At 44.5% G+C, this 22,870-nt stretch overlaps 1 long non-coding RNA gene across 1 annotated transcript in view; it reads left to right on the top strand.

Annotated features, from left to right (window-relative positions):
- LOC104867805 overlaps positions 1-15,666 on the top strand; it is a 102,964-nt gene extending 87,298 nt beyond the window's left edge. Inside the window, exon 4 of the long non-coding RNA XR_781860.2 lies at positions 15,604-15,666. This is a non-coding gene — a long non-coding RNA (uncharacterized LOC104867805). The remainder of the gene's footprint in view (positions 1-15,603) is intronic.
- Positions 15,667-22,870: the final 7,204 nt, after the last annotated feature.

Genomic DNA, 22,870 nt, shown 5'->3' with positions numbered 1-22,870 from the left:
GGCTCAAAAGCATCATTTCGTCTACTCTGTGGAGGACACTCACTGCTTCCCATTACAAACAAAAGGCAGGCAGCATCTAAAGTTTGGGCTTTAACACCAAGGCCCTGATGATGGGGCTCATAGCACTTATTTCCTGACAATTTTTCTTCTTCTTCTTTTTTTTTAAAATTTGTATTGGTGTTGATTTGTTTTTTCTTAGATACAGGCTTCCTGTCTAGAAAAGGCTGGTGGCTGAATGACATGGAGTCTTCGCTTTCACTGGTAGCGTGAGTGGTTTAGAATGGGAAGTGGCTTAGGGAAACAGCCTTGTGTTTCTTTGTGCTGTCACCCAGTGTCCACACTGTGGGAAAGATCACATAATCATTTGAGGGTCCTCTGCTGTAAGGCTGTAGGATGGGGGAGAGAAGTTGCGGTGATGGGGAGTCACCCATGTTTTCTTATAGTGCTAGGGATCAAACCCAGGGCCTTGCACAGATTAGGCAAATATCACTGAGCTATAGTCTCAGCCCAACTCACCTCATTTTTGTCCGTTATTGAGCAACTCCTGAATTGTCAAAATCTACTCTACCACAAGCGTTGGTGGTATAGTGGTGAGCATAGCTGCCTTCCAAAATCTACTCTACCACCTGAATCACCTGACTATAGATTCTTGTATTGGACCCCAACCTCCAGTTCCAGCTGCAGGAACAGGTACCATTTATTAAGCAAGTATAATGGTCCATCAGGTGAGCATGTTACCTAAATTCTCACAATGACCTGCAATGTAGTGATTTTATTCACTTTGATTCGTGTGAGGCATATTCCCTCTGTTTTAGTAATAACAGTTTAAAAATATTTCTTAAAGAAGTAAATACATCAATGAAACTTAAAGGTTAAGAATGTTTCTTGGAATGGGAAACACACATAAATACCAAATAGTTTCTCTAGAATGAAAAACTAAAAGTGTAAATAAGGTTCAAATTGTATAACTGATAATGTGACATAGGAAGAAAAGGGCTAAAGGAGTAGGGGAGTGGGAAGGGTGGGGGACAGGAAAGAAGGGAAAAGAAAAAATATGAGAAAAGGAAAAAGGTGGAAAAAAGTCTTTGTAAATAGGGAAGGGTGGAAGGAGTGAAGGGAGGGCAGCGGAGTGGGGGAAAAATAAGAACCAAGATACATCATGTAAAGGTACAAGACCCCAGCGGTGAATGTAACTGTACTGTATGCCTGAGAAGTACCTGAGGATCAGGTTAATGACTGGCTGAGTCAGGAGTGCCACGCCCACCTCTCGGGAGAAAACTCCGAGGCCTATTAGGGCTGGAATAATCCGCCCCCTCGGGTGCATGGAGATCTGACTTTAGACAGATAAACTGTTCCTCTCTAAAACCTCTAAAGTCCCAACTCCATTCACCTCAGCCACTAAAACATACAATCCAAAAACTAACATGTGGTCAATAACTGTGTGCCAAATATCCTGACTCCACCCTGGCTCCACCCCCGCCTTACCCTATCCAATAGCCATCCAATAGCGCCACCCTGGCTCCACCCCCGCCTTACCCTATCCAATAGCCATCCAATAGCGCCACCCTGGCTCCACCCCCGCCGTACCCTATATAAGCCTGCGCATTTCCTGAGTAGAGTGGAAGCGTTCTGGAAACCACCACGGAGTCTGTGTGGTGATTCCGAGCCTTGCCCTCCCAGTCCGGGTCCCTGAACCTTGTTCAGCGAGTAGGCTCGTGGACGAAAACATCAAGTACCTATACACTTAATGGAAAAAAAACACACTTGTGTCTTGGGTAGCACACGTGGCTAGGAATTACACCCCCCTAGTAGAGGGGAAGCGTTCTGGAAACCACCACGGAGTCTGTGTGGTGATTCCGAGCCTTGCCCTCCCAGTCCGGGTCCCTGAACCTTGTTCAGCGAGTAGGCTTGTGGACGAAAACATCAAGTACCTATACACTTAATGGAAAAAAAAACAGACTTGTGTCTTGGGTAGCACACGTGGCTAGGAATTACACCCCCGTGTTGCTGAGTCTGAGCCAGGCCCTTCCTCACAGGGACTTTCTGCTGGTCTCTGCTCTGTCCAGTTGTTTTTGCCATTGTTCTACATGGGAGGATCATTTCTTTATTTATATTTTTGTTCACATCTCTATCAATCTCCTCTATCCCTTCTGCTACATATTTATCTAACTTCTTTCAAGCCAGTGTTGACTCAGCACGCACACACGTACAGGCATGTACACAGATCACACTATATTTGTGATTTTGGGGCCCAGTATCCACAGAACTGCTTGAGTTTGGCTTCTGCTTCTAACACTGGGAAGTCAACTCCCAATCAGATGCACTGTGTTAGTTACTTTTCTGTCATTGCTGAGACAAAATACCAAACACCCTAAGTTTAAGGGAGAAAGGTTTTTTGGTTTACAGCTCTTAGAGGTTTCAGTCCATAATCACCTGGCTCCAAGGCAAAGTAGCAGAGGGACAATTGTTGATAGCAGTGTAAATAGCAAAAACAGCAAGAGAGGCCTTACAGACATCTTTCTGCCCCTTTTATCTTATTCAAACTATTTGGGGCAGGTAGCACTCATGTCCTTAATCCTAGTGCCCTTGGGCCTAGCCCCACCTTGAGTCAATCACACACTCTAGATTCAGCCACATCTGGAAAACTGTGAGGCTTTGGGAGAACATCCAAACACTAGCCATAACACACACCTTAATGTTTTTACTTGCAGACTGGGCCAGGGGTGGGCCCTCATGATTTTACTTCTCTTGACCTCCCAGCCACGTGATTTTGCAAAGTTAAAGGGAAGAAATGGACAAAGGTGCCAGTGTCCATGGATAGAGCCAGCTTGCCCTTAAGGAGTCCTTACTGGCATTATCTTCTTGGCTTCGGTGTGAGCGAGGGAGTACCTTGGCTTCCAGAGCTATACTTGTCACTGTTCTTGTCCCAGGTATGTTTGGTCCTGTGTCTGTGCTGTCAAACCCTTAGTGGTATTTACCAAGGGGACTGAAAATAACAGGTACCTGGTCCTCCCCTCAGGATGTGGGCTACTCAGGACAGGTGCCATTGCTTGTTCAACCTGTGTCCTTCACACCTGCCTACCTAGTGGGCCCCTGTTTCCCTCCTAGGGTGCCTGGTCTCAGAGCCTCCTGCATGGTTCTTTTGTTTCCCAGTTTTTTTTTTTTCCATTGCAGGATATATTATCAACATCTTTTAAAAGAGTGACTCTGCCTTGCTGTCTGCTGCCACTTTCAATAGTTCCCAGGTGCCTTAGCTAATGGTGTGTGGAGGTTTAGCACATGTTTTCAAGTCCAAGAATTACAGCCTCTGACAATGACATTCTTCCAATATCCATCCGTGGTCACCTGGTCGGTCCCTCTTGGGTGTTCTAATGAGCAGTACTTAGCTCTCCCAAATAAAGCATTCTCATATCACAATTGCCTTTTAATTAAGCTATCATGGTCTCTGGAGTTTAATGATCCTAATCTCCTCATAAAGAAGGAAAAAGACAACAGTTTTCACCAGGTGGTGTTCCTGGGTTTACAAAGACCCGTTCATTTAAATGAGTTCAATTGCTTTGAAGAAGAAGTGGGGGTCAGTTAATGTGGATCATTTGGTTAGCTATTCCATAGGCGTCTTAGGGTGGTTTTCTCATTTTCTGAGCAGTTCACAGTGGTGGTTATATGCACAGTGTTTGAAACAAGACTGCCTGGGTCCAGCTCTCACTTTTGCCACTTGCTTCCTGTGTGATAAGGGCAAGGTAGTTAACCTTTCTGTGTCTCATTTCCCCCGTTACTCTTATTTCTCTGTTAAGAATACTCTTATGGTCCCCTGATGTTTCAAAATGAAAGTTTAAAATACTTAGTCTGGTTCATGAGGCATTTCTAACTTTGTTTCTGGTTCATTTTTTTATCTTGTTGGTACAGTTTAGATATACATATGATCACATAGGGAATTTTCACCTGTACATGATAATCTTCAGTCCTCTTTTTTTCCCTCTTCCCTTTCCCCTCCCTTAGACCTCTCTTACCCTCCTTACATACAGTCACCTCATGGATGGTATGACATTCTCAGACTGCTGGTAATGCATGTTCTCATTGGTGATTCTGTTTCACAGTTAAATATTTTGGTGGTTGGAGTCCACCCCTTAATTTGGGGCAAAAGAACATTAAGGCATATAGGATTCCAGATCCTAAATCTTGAAATTCAGATATTCGTACAGCTTCCTGAACTCTAATAGAAGCACCTCAAGTTAACATTAACTATTTCTAGGATATATCACCAAAAATAAAATGAAACTCATTTCTGTTTCTTTCTGTCTAAATTTCTTGCTTGAAATTTCCACTTGACATGAATGGTGCTGCTTTTTAGTCTGCCAACTTCAGTTTTTACTATAAGATGACACAATAAAGAGAAAACCATTAGTTAAATAATTAGATTTTTATAAAGTAGGCTCCAGGGCAACAATGATAATTTTGGTTCTGACCTCACAAAATATACGTTTGGATGGGAAAACAGACCAAATCTATGTTAGTAAAGAGTAAGTTTGTAAACAGACAGCTAAATACTAATTTTCTTCTGATATTGTTATAGAGAAAACTAAAACAGGACTGAGAATTACAGATAGAGAAGTCACTACCTATGTGTGGTTACCAAACACATGAAATAAGGCCAGTATGATTGTGGAATTGGAGTTTTAATTTTATTTAATTTTAATTAAATTGAATTTTAAATGGTACATATGCCTAAGGATTATCATATGGCACATTGCAGCTCTATATGATTTCAGTCTTTAAAAAATATTAGGACTTGCTTTATGGCTCATACAATGGCCAATTTTAAAAAGTACTAAGTATTTCTCAGTTGTCAGGTACTGTGTTTTGTATGTTGTTTCCATAAGGCCAATTTCTTTGTGATGTTCTATTTATAAAAGTCTGCTTATTTTATTTCTATTAAGAATGTGTATCAAAATCTTCCACTATAGTTATAAATGTTTCTCCTTCTAATTTTGTAAATATTTACATTTTACATTTACATTATTATGTGCATCCAAATCTACAATTGTGTAATTCCTGGTGAGGCATTTTTTTTTTGTTGTTGTTAAGAAGTAAATACCTTTAGTAATGCTTTTTTTTTTGCCATCAATTGTATTTTAACAATTATTAATACAGAGGCAACTGTTGTTTCTAGCTAATATTTGCATAGATACCTTCTTCATTCTTTTATTTTCAACCTTTCTGTAACTTTATATTTTCAATAGGTTATACTGTGTTTTTAAAATGCAGTGATATTTTATCTTCATACCTATTTGCTTATCTTTGATTATAATGGAACTGTATTTGTTGAAATAACTTGAGGTCTACCATGATATTTTCTGCATTTGGAAGAGATTTATATTGTTTTGTTGTGTATCTAGAGGCTCTAGGTATGTTGAGCTACTTGGATCTAAATGTACTTAATCTAATTTGAAGTGCCTGGTTCATCTGGTGGTGTCAATAAAGGCTGCCCATGGCCTTCATGGTGCTTATCTGAGACCCCACAGTGCAGCACTGTGCCACACTCCTAGTCCAAAGCCAAGGGTGGCAGCTTAGCTGGACTTCCTGCTTTGAAAGGTACGGGAATCATTTTATTTTCTATTCCCATGGGTCTTCTCAGTCTTTTGGCTGATTCATCTTGACCCTCAAATATTCCATACAAAATGAACTTTCACTGGTAGGCTCAGCCCTCAGCGACCCAGCCCTCCACTAGATGGCTCCAAGTAATCTCACTAGCCTTTCCATTGTTGCTGTAATTTCTTTTTGTAGTAATGAGAATTGAACCCAGTGCCTGGCACAAAGCTAGGTAAGTGCTCTGCCACAGAGCTACAACACCTGCTCTCTTTCTCATCTCTTGTCCAGTTGTGAAAGTAAGAATTAAATGTGTGCCTTTAAGAAAACTATTTACATTTTAAATCTAGTTTTTTAAAACACAAGTATGTCGTGTGACAGTTCTCACTGATACAGTCTTTGGCATCTTGTTCCGCAGATCCCTTTTGTAATATATTCCCAGGAATAGATTAATATTCTATTCTTGAGTAGCAACTTTGTCATGGGGCCAGTGCTTATGTGATGCTCCACTGAAACATTTTATAGAATATTTGTGGGTTTTTATGGAATCAAGTAATGGGAATAAACATGCTTTTGTTTTCTTCTCCATTATGCTGTCAAAGACTCACATGTGGTGTTCTATGCAATGAGTGTGTGGGGGAGATGGAGCAGGCTTTGCCCAGCCTGGGAGGTAGGAGTTGTTGGTAAATTACACGTGTCTGTACCCCACAGAAGGGGAGGGGCAGTACAGTGAATGGATGTGTACTCATGCAGTGTGTTTTGAAATTGATTCCTGATACATTTGCACAAATTAAATGTTTAGATGTGACAAGTGTAATAAATCAAGTCAAGCTCGTTTCAAATAATTATCTTCAACTTTGATAGAGAAATGAAAATTTAAATTGCGCAAGTGTCTTTTAACTTTCCATGCAAAGAAAAACTGGAACAAGAAATGGCAATGCATAGTGTTTACTGGGAACCAACTATGTAAGACAAGTGTTTAAAAAATCTTCACAAATGTCAGCTTATACCCTATGGAACCTGTTCTCAAGAGTGAGGCATGGAAAGGTTGCCTGTTCTATACAGTTACTGGGTATGTGAGCCAGGAGTCAAAGGCAGGCACCACGGGCTGTTGTCCACTCTGCATAAGTAATTTCATTAGTCCAAGGTTTACCACTAGTGATGGTTGTAACTTACACAGTGTGGTGGGGAGAACAGATACGGAATATTAGAGGCATTCATGTTCTGCTTAATGTTTGACTTGGCTTGCTGGCTGGATGAATCTGGGGTGAGAGACCATGGTTTGTGAGGCCATCCCTCTTTTCTGAGGTCATAAGGGGCACAAGTAAAGCTCTCTCTCCCTTGCTGTTGTAATTTCTTCTTGTCCAGTCTGAACCCTCACTTATAAACCACCAACCTTGTACACTTACACATTGTATTTCCTTCTGGTGTGCTCAACTTTTGGGTGCTCAGAGGTTCAGCCATGTGTACTGTCCTGCCATTTGTCACTTGTCCTTAGCTCCTGCTCACCCTTCACTCTCAGGGCATAGTGCTGATGTTTAGAGAAGCTGTAACCCAACTGCGGAAGCGAACTGGGCTCGGTGGGACCCTTGGGATCTGAAGCAGGAGGATTGCTGTGAGTTTAAGGCCAGTCTGGGCTACGTAGTGGGTTTGAGGCCAGCCTGAACTATATGGTGAGAAATAAAACACACAAACAAATGAATAAAAAACCAAAACAAAACAATAACTTGTTAGGGAAGTGGGATAATTGGAGAGTAGTACAAGAAAGAAAGAAAATTACTAGTGGCCCTCTTGGTTGCTACAGTCAATTGGCTCTCCAAGTTTGGCTCCAGACCTTTGTAGCTGGTGGTCCTGAGTGCCCCAGGTGTGGCAGTGTTCAGGGGCTGAGGGTGCTTGTTGCATGTGGTATGGTAAGCAACAGGTGTAGCAAGGCCTGCAAGGTTGAGAGAGCCATGTGGGTTAGGAAGAAGACAGTCTTCAGACTCTGGGCTGGACGAGTGTGTTTGAGGGAGGTGGCAGGAAGAGCCACAGTGCAGGAACAGGTGTCCACAGAGCAGGGAGCACGGAGGAGCGCTGATCTGTGCAGCTGGCCTGAGCCTTGGCCCAGCAAAGGGAGCATGGCTCTGGAATCTAAGAGGCAGGACACAAGATCCCAAACTGGCTACTTACTGGCTACGTGGGTCTGTGGATACAGCCTCTCCTAGCCTCTGGGTCAGCATTCACCAGATGGAGATAAAATGCACTTAATCTCATTGCTGCAAGACTGAGTGACGTGAAAAGTTGTTCCCAGTCTCTTTTGGGCACATTTTGCTGTTGATAAGGGAGGCAGGTTTGTCTTCTCCGGATGATTTCCCTTAGTATCTTTGCTCCATTACAGCAAAAGTCGAGGATCAGGATGACACACGTTACTCCGTGGTGTCATTGGAGGAAAGGATAATGCTTCCTTCCCTTTCTGGCTGCCCTTCCCGTTGTGCTGCTGGTTTGCTGGCTGGTTTAGCAGCCGCGGCACTCTGGTCCAGGGTTTTTTGGGAACAGCCTCCAGAGGCCTGCCCATTCCCAGTCTGAGTGGTAATTGATAGTTCCAAGCTCATCACTTCAGAAGCACTGTGCGAGTTACTGCTTTCCAGAACAGCTTTGCTGGCCCACTGGTTCTCACCTGGGCAATCCCCCCTCCTGCTCACTTAGCACTGAGGGGTCCACCACTCGACCCCAGCGGGTGTCTCCATCTGGAAGACCGCAGTGGCAGCTGTCAGCTTGGTTTCATTAGACATTCCCAGTTCTGGAGGCTTTTGGCAACAGTGAGCACCCCAGTCCCCAGAATAGGTTCCAAAAATGCACTCATTTATTATATCAGTCCAAGCTTCTGATCTGATTGCCTAGCATGAGCGAAACGTGCCCCTCTCCCCTACCCCGTCCGAATGTGTATCTCTTTTCAAGTACTTTTGGGAAGGTGGAACGGAATCTGAATCCCTACTGTGGGATTCCAGGCATGTCACTTAACTTTGCTAAGCCTCAGTTGCTTTATCTGTAAAACACAGATAATAATACCTGCCTCTTAGGACTGGCACAGTCCTAAAATATTGTTTGTAAGCGTAATTAATGTTGACCTATTATTAGTGAGCCTCCTTTATTAGATGAGCCTTAGCAAAATATTTTTAAGAAAAAAATACAAAGATTTCTTTTAGTACACTATTGGGTTACTATTTGCCTGTGTGAGGAAGATGGCTCTCTGCCTCCTGCCACCCGGTTTGTTACACTGGATGGTTCTAGAATTCACTATGCTTAGCCACGTGGACTCCAGATTGTCAGGTTTAAATCCTGGCACAGTACCTACTGTGCACGTATGATTCTGAGCAAGTTATTAAATCCCTCTGTGTTTAGCTTTCCTCCCTTATGAAATAAAGTTAAGAATAGCAGCCACTTCATAGCGTTGTTGTGAGGATTAAGTAAGTTAATCCCTTCAAGTTCTGATAACAGCTCTTGGCAATAGCTCAGTAATTGGTCTTCTGCTTTGGCCCCTAAAGTCTACCCTTAAAATAGCAGGCAGGGGTCCACACAAAGCTTTTTTGTCATATCAGCTGGTCCTAGCCCCTTGCTCCTGCCTCAGGCCCCGCCCCGGCTCTTCAGAGGACAGTCCCTTTCCCTGCCTTTAGGGACCCTCTCCAAACCTTGTTACCCAGTATATCCCCCCAGCGGCCTGACACCTGCTCCAGCCCAGCCTAGTCAGAGAGGCCTCATTGACCAGTGGTAGAAATCAGCTCTGCACTTAGTCAGTCTTTGTCTTTTCAACCTGCTTTCTTTCAGAACAGCAGGTATCAGTACTCAGCATGTTCCAGACTTATTTGTGTGTTTGCTTGTGGTGTTTCCTCCAAACTGGGTATGGTGACACAGGCCTTGAAAGTCTGAGCTCAGTTGGGGCAGTTCAGTAAAACCTAGTCTCAAACAAAACAAAACAAAATCAAAAACAACAAAAACTCAAAACTGACCAACCAACTAACAAACAGAAACAAAAACAAACCTAAAAACGACCCTCTCCCCAACAAAAACCACCACAACAAAGACTATGGATTTAACTGAGGGAAGAGGCCTTGGGTTCAGTCGCTAGTACTGAAAAAAGAAAAGAAAAGAAAAAAAAGATCTGTTTCTTTCCATTCAGTATAAGCTCCGATTATCAGCTTTGTTAATTGCTAAATTTTCTGCATAGAGAATAGTGCTTGCCATGCAATATAAATCCAAAAGGTGTGTGAATAAACAAATTATCTGTAACCCAAATAATCACTGTCAACTGGTGGCTGAGTGTTACTTGTAACCCAGCTTGTGTTGAGTAATGCAGACACATGCGTATTTTTATTATTATATGTACACAGGGGTAAGCCCGCCCTGTTAGAGCACGGCTGGGGGTCCTGGGGACCCTCCATTCCTGCCATACTCTATAGGCTCATGCGTTATGGAGCATACAAGACAAAGGCAAAAGACGAGAGGGATAAGAACATCTCTGAGCCTTCATTTCTTCATCTGATGAGCTGATAAATAACAGCTGCCTGCCTTGAGACTTCTGAATGGTTGAGGAGGATCCATACACATCTGTGCTTCACGGACCATCATTGAGGAGCAAATGACAGTTGTAGTTATTTTGAAATTCTGGATTTTGACTTCTGCCTAGAAACTGGGCTAGGAATACTTGCTCTGCCTAGGAATTTGTCTGCCTATTGCTCCTTTTTGTGAATTCACCCATTCATTGAAGCATTTTACAAATATTTGGTGAGGAGGCGCTGAGGACTGAGGATCTCAGGGTGATGGTAACAACTATTGCTTATTAATCACCTGTCCTACACTCTTACCGCTTTTCCTTGATGGTTGTAGTAAAGCTGGGAGGGGAAAATAGGTCTGGATCTCCCTTGTACAAAAGGAGAAACCGAGATGCGGAGAAGGGGCTTTGCCCAGACTCGTTGCCATGGGCATCAGTGCATGTCATACTCGCACTGTACCCTGACAGAGCACGCTTGGAGTCTGTTCCACTGGACTGCCTGTCTGCACCCCTCGAGTGCTCCTGATCTGTGACTATTTCATGGCTGTGCATCATCAAAGCCATAGATGTAGCCCTTAGAAACCGTGCTGTTTCCATCCCTCCTCCATCACCATTCTCAAACTTCCCATCCCTTTCCCAAAATGTCTGGAAGTCAGAATCTGACTTTGCAAAAAGTTCAGGACATCTGATCACAATGCCTGCAGGAGGCTCAGGGGCCCAGCCAGGCCATTAGCCATTTGCACCACGTTCTGCCTCCACTGAGAGGTGGGTGGCTCCAGGACTTTCTTGTGGCCTCCTGGCAGGTGTTGGGCTGGTCGCTTGGCCCTGAGATGTCCTTGTGTGCTGTGCTGGGCAGATGCCGGCTGTGAAGATGGGTCAGCATGGCCTGCAGATACACTGTGTGGTTGCCTACAAGGCATCGCAGTGCTTCCTCCAGGAGAGTTTGCCCAGAGCCTCCAGGAAGCTGCTATGGCTGTCTATCTGGGACTCATGAGGTGCTGGGTTCCTGAAACCTTCAGGAGACTGACTTGGTTTAATGGCAGTGCTCCCAGGGGGCCTGGACAGAAAGTCCGCTGGCTGCAGAGAGTGGTATTTAAGAATATGGACTTCAATCAGCTCTGGCCTACAGGTTGGACTCACAGAGATTCATAAGATATTGCTCCGATCCTCCAGGCCTTCCAGGTTAGATGTCCAGGCTTCTCTTCCGAGGTGCAGGCAACAGTATCTGCTGCTGAGGGCTGGATTTACTGCATAGCTGTTTTTCAATCACTAGAACGATGCTTCAGGGTGAGCAAATGATATTGTCCCCTCCCTCTTTTTGTGGTACCAGGGGTTCTACCCATGGCTTTAGCACCAAGCTACATCACCAGCCCTTTTTATTATTTTCAGACTGAGTCTCCCCAAGTCCCTAAGTTGTCCAAGCTGACTTTGAACTTGTAATGCTCGTGCCTCACCCTCTCAGAGTGCTGGGATTATAGGTGTGCGTCCCACACCAGACTGACATTGCTTCTTTCTCTTAGAGGTTTGCGTGGATGGAAAGAGACAGAAAAGTTTGCAGGCTGCAGTTTCCAGTGGTTCCTAACCCTGGCTGTTAGAAATGCTCAGGCATTTCTCCCTGGAGCTTCTCACTGGATCGGTCAGATATTGGCATCTTTTAAAGCACCTGAGATAATGCAGATGTGCCCGTCATTCTGAGGGCCTCCTATTCACACAGCTGCTCCAGGCTCACCCCAGTCCTGCTGAGCCACAACCTTCTGTGGGATGAAGCTCCAGTATCTCTATTAATAAAAATTCCACAGTTCTGTGAACGGCCACAACCCTGGTCAGGAGTTAGATTTATTTTTGGATCTTACTCAGGCAAGTGCCCTTTGAGAAGGTCAGTCCGTTTTTGGGACATGGGCTACTGCGCAGCAAGCTGTGGGCATTCAGGCCCATCAAGCGTGTTCTGTATTTAGCACACAGTTGTCCTTGCTGTTGTTCTCAGCTTCCTGATGGCTGTGGACTCTGGCTGGTTGGCTCGACGGGTGTGAATCCCCTGGATCTTTGTCCTTGTTCTTACAGGGGATCTCCATGGCTCATGCCTCTTGTCCTGCGGCTGATTGAGCCAGCCAGAACTGCAGGCTTCTATTTTGGATGAAATAAATTTTTTTTTTTTCTGAAGGGAATTCGAGCCTATTCATCTTTATGTCAATTTGTTCGGGGTACTTGATGTATATGTTCATTTTAGAACCAGGTGGATGGTCTGGAGACCCATTCAGTCCTTTAAGAGACACAGTTGACAGAAGACACAGACATAAATAATACGACTACTTAAATTTATTAATAAATATCAGTTAAGCAAATGATAATGCTAATCATCTTGTGAGATCTCTGTGTTGTCTATGTGAAGAACACATAAGAAGCACTGATCTCCACTTCTTCTCCTCTTTTCTTTTAGTTCTATGGTACTGGGGAATGAACTCAGGACCTCTTCACTGAGTTACGTCCTCAGCCCTCTTTACATTATTTATTTATTTTTCTTTTTGGTAACGGGGATCAAACTCAGGTCCTTGCGCTTGCGAGGCGGTGGAACCACTGAGCTAAATCCCCGGCACTACATTTTTTATTTTAAGACAGAATCTCACCAAGTCACTAATTTGCCCAGGCTGGTTTTGAGCTTGCAATCTTCCTGCCTTAATTTTCCAGAGTGCTGGAATTACAGGTGTGCATCACCATGCCTGGTGGTGACCTCCCTTCCTCCTCCTTCCCGTTCTGCTTTACATTTTTACAAAGGCAAAACCTTTGGAAACAGGGTGATTCTTGGATGTTTTTAATCAGTTGTTGTCCCTTGCCCCATTTCCAAAGCCAGTATATTGATATTTCTGCTCCTGAGAAATTGTAGAGGACAGTAAACCACCTTAGGTTCTGAGCAGGGTGTTCTTGTGTGGGAGAAAGCCTCTGCATCTGGGGTAGGTGGTCTTGGAGGTGGTGGCAGCAGCCTTTACTCTGTTTTACCTGGGCCAAGAAAACAATGGGACCAAGCGATAAATGTACACCTGGCAAACACCTCAGAAATGAAGTGGGTGGTATATTGACTAGGCTGGCCAGGGAGGCGGAGACACCTGCTTTCAGAGAAGTAAACAAATCATTCTACAACTATTAACTTAATGTACAACACTGTTTCACACTTGGTCATCAATGCAAAAATGTCTCTTTCATTTGCACTTGGCCCCCAGAATTCCCTTCCTGATGTTCCTGTCCCTCCATGTAGTCCCTCCACTCTGTGTTTGAATATAAATGTTTGAATAAGAATTATACCCACACCCTGTAATATTCATTGGAAATGTTATTTTTCCGTGTAAACTCTATTATGAAATTTAATTTCTTGCTCAATTTTCTATGAAGTACAGTTAAATAGACTTCCAGTTGTTTCTACTATTACTTTTCTGAAACTATTTTTTTAACAAAATCTTTTCACACACATTTTTGCTCTTGAGGTTTAATTTATTGGTGAGTTTTATTATTACCAAGAAACTTTTACCGACTGTGGTTTTTGTCATTGGAAGTTTTCTTTTGTGGTCAGTGATTCCACAAAGCCCAACTTTCCGGGTTGGATTTTACCAGTATACATTTCACCCTGCATGATCTTAGCTATTGTCAGTTTTAGCTTGAACTGATTCTTTCTACTGGTATTATTTGATACAGAATGGATGAAAGACTGATTCTGTTTCTCCCTTTGCTAACCTGTGGGAAGGTGAGAGCCATTCCCTGCACACGTCCAGGTGCGCCCTGTTGCACAGCGTGGCCTATTGTTGGGCTAATCCACATTTCCTCCCTGTTCCTGTCACTCCATGCCTTGCAAATGAATGTGTCCTCACTGTTAGATCAGCGACGAGACATCGAGGGTGAAAGAACGGGGTTTTAACACATCTGTGCACATTACCGAGTGGCTCTAACTGGGTCACATCACTTGTTCCTGGGAAGGAGCTTTTCCTGGAACATGTCCCCTGCTGTGGATTTCCTGGGTCCCAGCTGAGGGCTGGACTGATCACTCTCCCAGATGAGGCTCTTGTCCAGTGGGAAGCAGTGGGATTCCTCTGTGGAGATGCTGGCGGATAGAGGTGTTGTAAACATAGACTACATCCTGAGTGAAGTATTATTCCACTCACAGGTTTTATAGTGGACGCTTGAGCTCCAAACTCCATTAGTTCCTGAGGTCTGGTTGTAACTCAAGTTGGTCAGTGAACATTCAGGCTCCCCTGCACAGCCTTCAAAATCTCCTGTATACAGGCAGACCTCAGTGTCCTTAGAGAGACATTGGCCAAGATTTCTCAATTAACCCCACTCAGGTAAGGATGTTGTAATGTTCCTTTCAGAACTCTTATCGCAATTGCTTTTTGTCAGCTTAAAGAATAAAGAAAGCATAATCTGTGATTGTACTATATTTTGGTGCCAGGGATCAAACTCAGGCCCTTGTTCTTGTGAGACAGGCAGCAGAACCACTGAGCCAAATCCCTGGCTCTTCTTTCAGAAGTCTTTAAGGATTAAATCTGCACATGAGACTATCAGGGAAGCACAAGCAGCCAGAACTTGTTCCATGACTCAGGACTTTGGTTGTAAGTTAAAACTAAAATTCCAGTCATTGCCCAAGATGTTCGTGTGTCAGGCTGGTTGTAGCTTTAGGATCCACTATACTTTAAAAAGTCTTTTGGCATAGATGGCAAGAAGTCCAGCTTGATTCTCAAAATGTAGTGAGTGAAACAATAAGCGAAAATCCGGAAGATGTGGCAGGAGATCCAAGGGGAGGGATGAGATGGAGGACCATGGAGCCCAAAGGACCAGTGGACCATCCTCAGCTCTGTAGGGGACTTCACTGGGAGCCTGCTTAGCTGGCTAAACTTACCAAAGTGGAGGTGAGTTGGGTTTCCTGGGAAATCAGTGGAGGGACTCAGGAAGTTTTTCAGGAGTTGGTGGAAATTATAAGAGTTTTGGACTTTAATAAACCAGAGAATCAGGGATTCAGGCAAGGTTTGGTTTTCAGAGGGTTTCAGGTATTTACACAGATACTGTAAATAATATAAGCTTATGTATATAAGGTACATCCTCTATCTTTAGATTCATGGCTATCTTCATAAAAAGACTTGAGGTGGTTTATAGGAAAAGGGGAAAAAGTAATTTGATGAGGAAACTAGGGGAAGTGAGAAAACTAGAGGACTAATGTAAATATTCTTAAAGTGATCACACAAAAATGCAGAGGGAAATAGAAAATTTCAGATTTTGTAGACTGTATATCGGTGCTAAACTTCCTGTAGCCAAGGAAAAGAGCAGCTAAAGCATTTTATAATGTCTGTAAAATACACATTTTACCCAAAGGGCCAGTGAGCTTAATTCTTCTCTATTCTTCACAGCATTTAGTGAGCTTAGCCAACTTTGGTAGTGGAGGGGATGATTTAAAACAGATTTATATTGAAATTTTAATAGCACTTATATACTTTAAATCAAATTCCCAGATGCAGTCTTCAACTACAGAGGAAATTGAAGAAATGAACACTTTGGGGAGGACCTCTCACTAATCTGAATTAACTCAGTAAGCATTTATCCATCCTGCTAGCTGTGACATCATGACCTATGTCATTGTCTTTCCGACAAAACAGAGATGGTTAAGAGGGGACTAGAAACATTTTAGTTTATCCCTCTTGCTCTTCATTCATTGATGCCACAAACATGCCATGTTTATAAACATGGGATATGCTGGGTATTTTTCTGGATGCTGGGGTACAGAGAGCAAGTCCCCATGCTCCAGATGTCACTGTTGGGGACATACGAGGGCCCCAAAGATGTCAGCAATGAAGAATGGCCCATGAAGGGTTGAGCCACAGTGTGTGGGACCCGAAAGCACACTTCACTCCAAGAGGCACCTGTTGGTCACATGAAGGGCTCTGTTTGGAAGACATTGGCTTCCTCCCTCCACATCCCCGCTTTGGTCCCTCCAGTTCCAGCTGCAAGGGATAAACCCTGGTCCCGTACCACGTGTAAGCAGGCCTGAAACGCCTGGGCTTTCCCCCTAAAGCTTGTGTGCTGGATAAGGGCTCAGAGACCCTCTGTGTGGTTGTCCAAAAATATGACCCTGCCCTCCCTGGTGTCCAGATCCCGAGACAAAGAAATTTCCCAAGGGCCCCCAACCTTTAAATACCACTGCAGGAGGCCCCGTTTGGGTGTGTCCATTCACCGATAAGGCGCCACCTCTGGTGTCTGCTTTATCTCTCACCCTGTGCACCTGAAAGCTTTGCTTGCCTGACACCAACAGTCAAATGAGCATCTCAAGTTTGCTTTTCTGAAAAGGGTTAGGTTACAGGGCACATTAAGGTAGCTGTTCTCTCCTGCTCTGTTTCTTCTTTCCTTAGGCCTGAGCAAAGGGGGCCCACGTCTCCATCCCTAGGATCCTGCACAGTGGCAGTGCTTATGGAACACAGACTGCTTACGATCATGCTACACTTGTAAGCACTTTACACACCCATGGCATCTGATAGACACTGCTGTTATCTCCATTACAGAGAAAGGAAACTGAAGCATTCACGAGGTGTGGGCTAGAATTCATCCAGCTTCAAATGTTGTATCCTTCTTCACTACGTCGTTCTGACTCTGAAATAGCCAAGGTGTGAAAGGACCTTTGTTGTGGGCTGGTGGAAGAATGGAGATTTTTGCCGGTGGTATTCAGGTGTCCTTAGAGGCCCTCTTCACGCACCTTCTGGAAGACTGGCACTTTTGAAATGGTCTGCTTACGGAGACCATCTAAGACAGTCCCCAGGGCTATCCTGCAAGTGGTGACATTCTTGTGGGATGACTTGGCATCTTGCAAGTGGTCTGGATAGAATCATCCACATCTCTGAGCACACGGATGTGTGTAGTTGTCAAAACTCACTGTACTGTATCTTTAAAATAGGTGCACTTTATTGTATGTAGATTATAACTCAGTTGAGTCAATTTTAAAAGAAAAAAAAGGAAAGCCCCAAACACTTCAAACCCTAAGCATCTGAAGTCCCACATCCTTTGTTGCTCATCTGTCCTCCTTGTCTCCATCAGCTGATGCTCTCTCTGGCCATGACCTTGCCTGATAATTGGGAGCCAGGCTATGACAGCTGAGGGAGAGTTATGTGTTGTGTTTAAGGGTGACAGTGGAGCTGGGAGTTCTTGACAAGCTCTGTCCTGATCTATTTTATTACTGCTGCTGCCACTGCCATGGACTGAAGAGCCATGAAGCTCTCTCTGGAAGCCCAGGGAGGCAGAGAGCCAAGCTTGGGGGAAGACAAGGGGAGCCTATGGCTTGGAGTTGCAGATGGCCGGAGAGGTCCCAGTTTTCCAGGAGCAATTCTCTTCTGTCATCTGCCTCTGAAACATAAAACAATAATCCTCATTTTACGAATGTGAATGTATCTATGAGCGCTTCTCAGGAGCTCTGCGACAGCAGATTTCCGTGTGACCAAGTGTGAGCCAAGACTTGGCACAGCTCGTTACTAGCAGCACAACTGTGGGGTCTGACTCTCAGTTTGTCTGTGAGGTGGGTATGGTAAGGCCTGGCTCACGGGAAAGGCTGGATATTGGTGACTCTCCCAGGAGCTCCTTCTCTGTACCGTGTCCCTAATGAGGCTGTCCTCTCTGTCTCCTCTTCCCTCCTCTGAAGTCTTACAGCTCCAAGGTCTCAGCCACATTAGCTTACAGTATTGCATTGTAATATCATAGCATCACTGTTGTTGAGTCAGGTGAATTCCTCCACTCGGATGTAGATTCCCGGTGGGCAAGGATTGACTTTCATCCTGCTGTCTCCATCCTGCCTTCTGCCCTCAGCCACTGTGTCGTGTGTCGTGTGTGTTTTGTATACCATCTACCCACCAGCTGAAGAGACCTCACCATTTATTGTTTACTAATTTATCATCTGTCTCTCCCACTCAATCGTTACCTTTGGGTTACATTTATTACCCCACTCCCTGGTATCAACAGTGGCTCCCATCAGAGACACCACGGCCCTCTACAAATACTTGGGGATGGGTGGGTGGCCCTCTTCAGCATCCCCCACTCTCAGCACAAATCGAGGCATACCTTGGGCAGCACATCTCTTCTGGTCTGTTAACTGGTTGATTGAATTATGCACAGAGCCAGCCCCTATAGCATCTGATGGCCTGGGATAGGATCGGGAGGGTCCGAAGGTGTCTGGCATGAATATGCACAGGGGCACGGCTGACTTTATGGGCCCACTTGTGGTTGCCGATAGGAGCCGTGTCAGCAACAATGACTTCAGCTGTGGAGAACGGCACCATCTATCACTGGCAATTCGCTTGGCAATTGTTTGGCAAACTGACATTTATGAAAGAGAATTTTAATGGAAATTCTAGGTTTGTGAAATGGAGGGCAAAGATAAAGTTGGGATGATGTTTTGAGGCCTATGAGAAATTTAGATTTTGACTCAGAGGGCAAATCCAAAAGGGGGAATAGGCAGGTTTTAGCCTCCTCTATTTTCCAGTGGGATAGATCTTGCTTCCACCATAGAGGCGTAGGACAGGCCACCAATACCCTCTCAAGCGGAAACCCATGGTGTGGGAATCGTCTTAGTCCCAGCCTACAGGATAAAAACAGTATATTGTTGCAAGTTTTCAGGGTCAACATGGCCAGTGTCTCATCTCTCCTGTGGGTCTGATTCTGGGTTGTTTCCTCTTTCAGGGTATAGGATTCCACTGTTTGGCCCTAAAACTTATACCAGTTCACAGGTTGGAAATGCCACCGACGCTCACTATGTTAGCTTCCACCTTTCTGTACTATCACACATGCTGCTGCGAATAATGAGCCTTTCCCTTAGCAGGTCTGCCTGGGTTCACAGTTGTGGGGGTTTCAGCTCGCCCATGATCAGCTGGCCTCACTGCTGTGGGCGTGTGACGAAGCTGCACTTCTCATGGGGGTGCGTGATGCAACCACTGACCTCATGGTTTGGAAGCACGGGACGGAAAGAGGAAGAGGCAAGGGTCTCACGCTTCTCCTGCTAGACCCCATCCCTCAAATGTTCTGCCACTTCCCATAGCGTCAGGCTGGGGAGCCTTTAACACATGGCCTTTGGGGGACATTGAAATTCAAAATGGCAGCGCTTGCCTAAGTGGCGCAGCCTGTGAGTGGTGGGGCTGCAGCTGGGGCCAGCTAGGAGGACTCTGAACCCTCACGTGAAACCAAGTGTGTCAGGCTGTCCTGCCTCTCAGGAGGGAGGAGACAGGGAACTGCTTTCTGTTGGATTCAGGCCAGACTTTCTGGGCCCAGTCCTTTCCATGGCAGCTGGTGTTTATTCACGCATTGCCTCTGACAAAAACTCTAGAAGATCCAACAGGTGCCAGGCAATTCTAGAATGTGGTTTCTGATTTCCACTCCATCCCCAGGGTGGTGGTGGTGGGGCACAGAAAGATGAGCCTGCTGAACAGAACCTGCTCCCCATGCCCAGGTAGGAGATCAAGGTGTCAGCAGAGGGGAGGAGCTCTGTAAGTTACAGTGGGCCCTGTGGGGTTCCAGGAGGAGGTGGACTTAATGCATTTCAAATGACAGGAGGACTTGACTGTCCCGAGTGGACAGTGAGAGTGTCCCTGGTTGCGGAAACCATGTGCTGTGATGGACACAGGTGTGGGTATGGTGTGGTGTGGTAAGAGCTGATGGAAGGAATAAGAGGCCCATTTACAAAGGCAGGTTGGGGAACTGCAAGTTACTAACCTACCATAACTAGTGGGCAGTGGTAGAGCCAGGGGGAGTTTAGCTTAACCACCATAGCATAGTGCGCAGAGGAGCTGTGAGATCGTATTTGGGTCCTGACACAGTTTCCTAGGTGATTCGGTCCCTCACCTGTAGCTGGCTCCTGTGCCCTTTGTGTCATCCCAGGACATCTAGCTTTGTGTCGCCTAGAGAGAAGATCAGAACCATGAGTGCAGTGATAATCATGTGTCTGGTTATATAAGACGTGTCTGCATTTGGCTAGTCATCAGCATAGACTGGTGAGTGAAGCTTGAGGTACATTGATCTGCTCCTGTCCAGATCCAATTTCGTTGATAGGATGAAGGTCTCATCTCTGAAATGTGGCACCTGTCCCAAGACGACCAGACAGCCAGGGAACTGAGATGCCTGAGTGTGGCGGGACCTTCTCCAGCTCTTTTCTACCAAACTTGCCATTGCTGCCATGTGGCAGTTATATGGGGGATCGCATTCAATTGTTTAAGATTTTAAGAAAATTCAGCTCTGCTCCAGTGAGTTAGAGAAGCTCTCACAAAGTCACAGAAAGAAAGGAATGAAAATGAGAGGCATTTTATTAAGTCTGCAAAGGGTCCTGCATCGCACAGCTCAGGGAATCTAAAAGCAGAGAGTGTTAGGGACGGACACGATAGCCTCCATTTCTTATGCAGCCTCTCCTTTTGGTGATAAGGATGTATCTTTAAATGATTTTGCTTCTGGATGTGTTTCTCTCTATCACTAAAAATGGCTTATAGTGAAAAGAAGATAAAAAGCATATATACACCATATCCTGGAAAACTGCATGATTTGGTGTTGCAAAAACCTGTGTTTAGCTATTCACTGGAACTCCTGTGGTGCAGGGCCACAGTAATCTCTATAATTTCCCTTAGGAGAAACATGTTAGGAACTGTCTTTAAAAGAAATTTAAGTGTTCTGTCTTTCTCTAGTGTCATTGATCATAATAATATAAAAATACCAACATGCTACTAGACATTGTGCAGCTTATAGGCTGCCATTATTCTTATTTTACAGAGGAGATCACTGAGATTCTGAGAAATTGACTAAAGCATTTAAGGTTGGCCGGGTGGGCAGTGTCAGCTGATGTTCAACTCTGGGTTTATCCAACCCCAAAGGCCACAAGTCTTTGCCATTCTGCTGTGTTCCCCTCCAGGCAGGGTGGCCAATGCTTTTGGTGGAGAATTCTCAATGTCTCTCCAACCTAGTGATTCCTAAAGAATATGGTATTGATACCATTAATTAATAAAGTCTCTAATCTTCCCCAGAAAACCCACCAATTGAGAATTAGAAGCTTGTAAATGACACATTTTTATTTAATTATAAAAGCTCTGGAGATGGAATGTAATTTCATGCTACGTCTCCTTGTCTCGCTTATTACTTTAAAGCAACTGTATCACTGAAAGTATTTAAAAGAGAAATTGCTCTAAAGGATATAAAAATCCTTAGATGCTTGCATCTAAATACAGTGGCAGCACCATTAAAGGACAGATAAAGGAATATTATTAAGCAGTCTGTAATTAATGTATTGATTCTTTCTGCATGACTAAAAAGCAAAAAAGTATTAATTAGCAAATAAGATTAGACTAGGAAGATGCTCAAGTGAAGTGCTCAATCTAACATTGAGCAGTATATTGTTTTCCAATTACAGGGTTTATGCTGGAGGAGGAATTATAAACAGGCAAGTTAATGTTTCTACTCAACTAAAAGCTGGAATTATTCTTTTATAAAAATTGGGGATTTTTTTTGCATTTCTATGAGTTCTGGAGTTCCTGGTAGGAACAGGAAAACATGGCTATTTAGTGCTGGGGCAGCCAGGGGTGCCAGGAAGAGACAGGAGTAAAGCACAGGACTCTTAAGTGTCCAGTGGGTCCTCAGCTAATGGGTGGATGTGTACATTGGTCCTATGTCTTCACTAATGAGAAACATTCCTTTCTTTTGCAGGGAATAAAACATTTTATTCTACTTTGAGCTAGAGTTGAAAAACCAAATTCCGCAGGAGCCCGAGTGGCCACACCGATATCTCTCACTGTGCCGTGTTTAGAGGGTCAGTCTTATTTTCTCTCCGGCTGGGTTGCAGGGTAGACAGCTGGAAGTGGGAAGAGAAGAAAGCTGTGGAGAAGGGGTCAGAGAGGACGACTTTGAGGTCCAGCAGGAAGGCAGAATCTGAACCCGGGACCTGTCACCTAAGAGCTGCAGCTTCCACTGTTTTCAAGTCAGTAGAGCAGCGGCTCCTTCCCAGCATCCTATGGGCATGTTTGACCAGCACCTGCAGAACCCTCTGTGTGCAGTTGTTCATTGGCAGCTGCTCTCCTTCTTTGCCTGTAGATGGGCTGGTATTACGGCTTCAGCCTCTGCAGTGGTTCCAAGCTCCATGACGGGGCAACAGTCTGTCACGGCTGTGTAGAAATTTTAAACAAAGGACCTTGCCCTTCGGTTCTGTACTTTTTGCCTGCAGACTCATAGCTCCCCCATGGCACCAACTGTCCTTATCAGAAACCTGCCCATGGAGAGAGTTTTCCTTCTTTGGGGCACTGGGCTGCCCTCTGTGGCTTGTTCTCCTTCACAGTAGAACTGAGAGACTGGAGACTGGATAAAAAAGATGTTTTTTTTTTTTTAATAAAGTGAAGTACTACTCAGCCATAAAGAATGAGAAGCTAGAGATATTTATGGCTAAGTGGATGCACACTGAGGCCAAACTCTTAAGTGAAATTAATAAGACACACATGTATAAATACTGAATAGTTTCTCTGCTGTGAAAAGCTAAAAGTGTAAATAAGGATCAAAATGTATAACTGATATTGTGTAATAGGAAGAAAATGTGTAAAGGGGTAGGGGAAGTGGAAGGGTAGGGGGAGGGTAAAAAGGGGAAAGAAAAATATGTGAAATGGAAAATCATGGAAACAAAGTGTTTGTAAACAGGGAAGGGTGGAGTAGGTGAAGGGAGGGCTGGGGAATGGGGAAAAATAAGAACCAAGACCTGTCACGTAAAGGTACAAGCCCAACGAT

Source organism: Fukomys damarensis, unplaced genomic scaffold (genome assembly GCF_012274545.1).
Source record: "Fukomys damarensis isolate Sample0158 unplaced genomic scaffold, DMR_v1.0_HiC HiC_scaffold_29, whole genome shotgun sequence".
NCBI classification, from domain to species: domain Eukaryota; kingdom Metazoa; phylum Chordata; class Mammalia; order Rodentia; family Bathyergidae; genus Fukomys; species Fukomys damarensis.
Note: the sequence above shows the minus strand (reverse complement) of the source record. Positions and strands in the feature narration are given on the sequence as shown.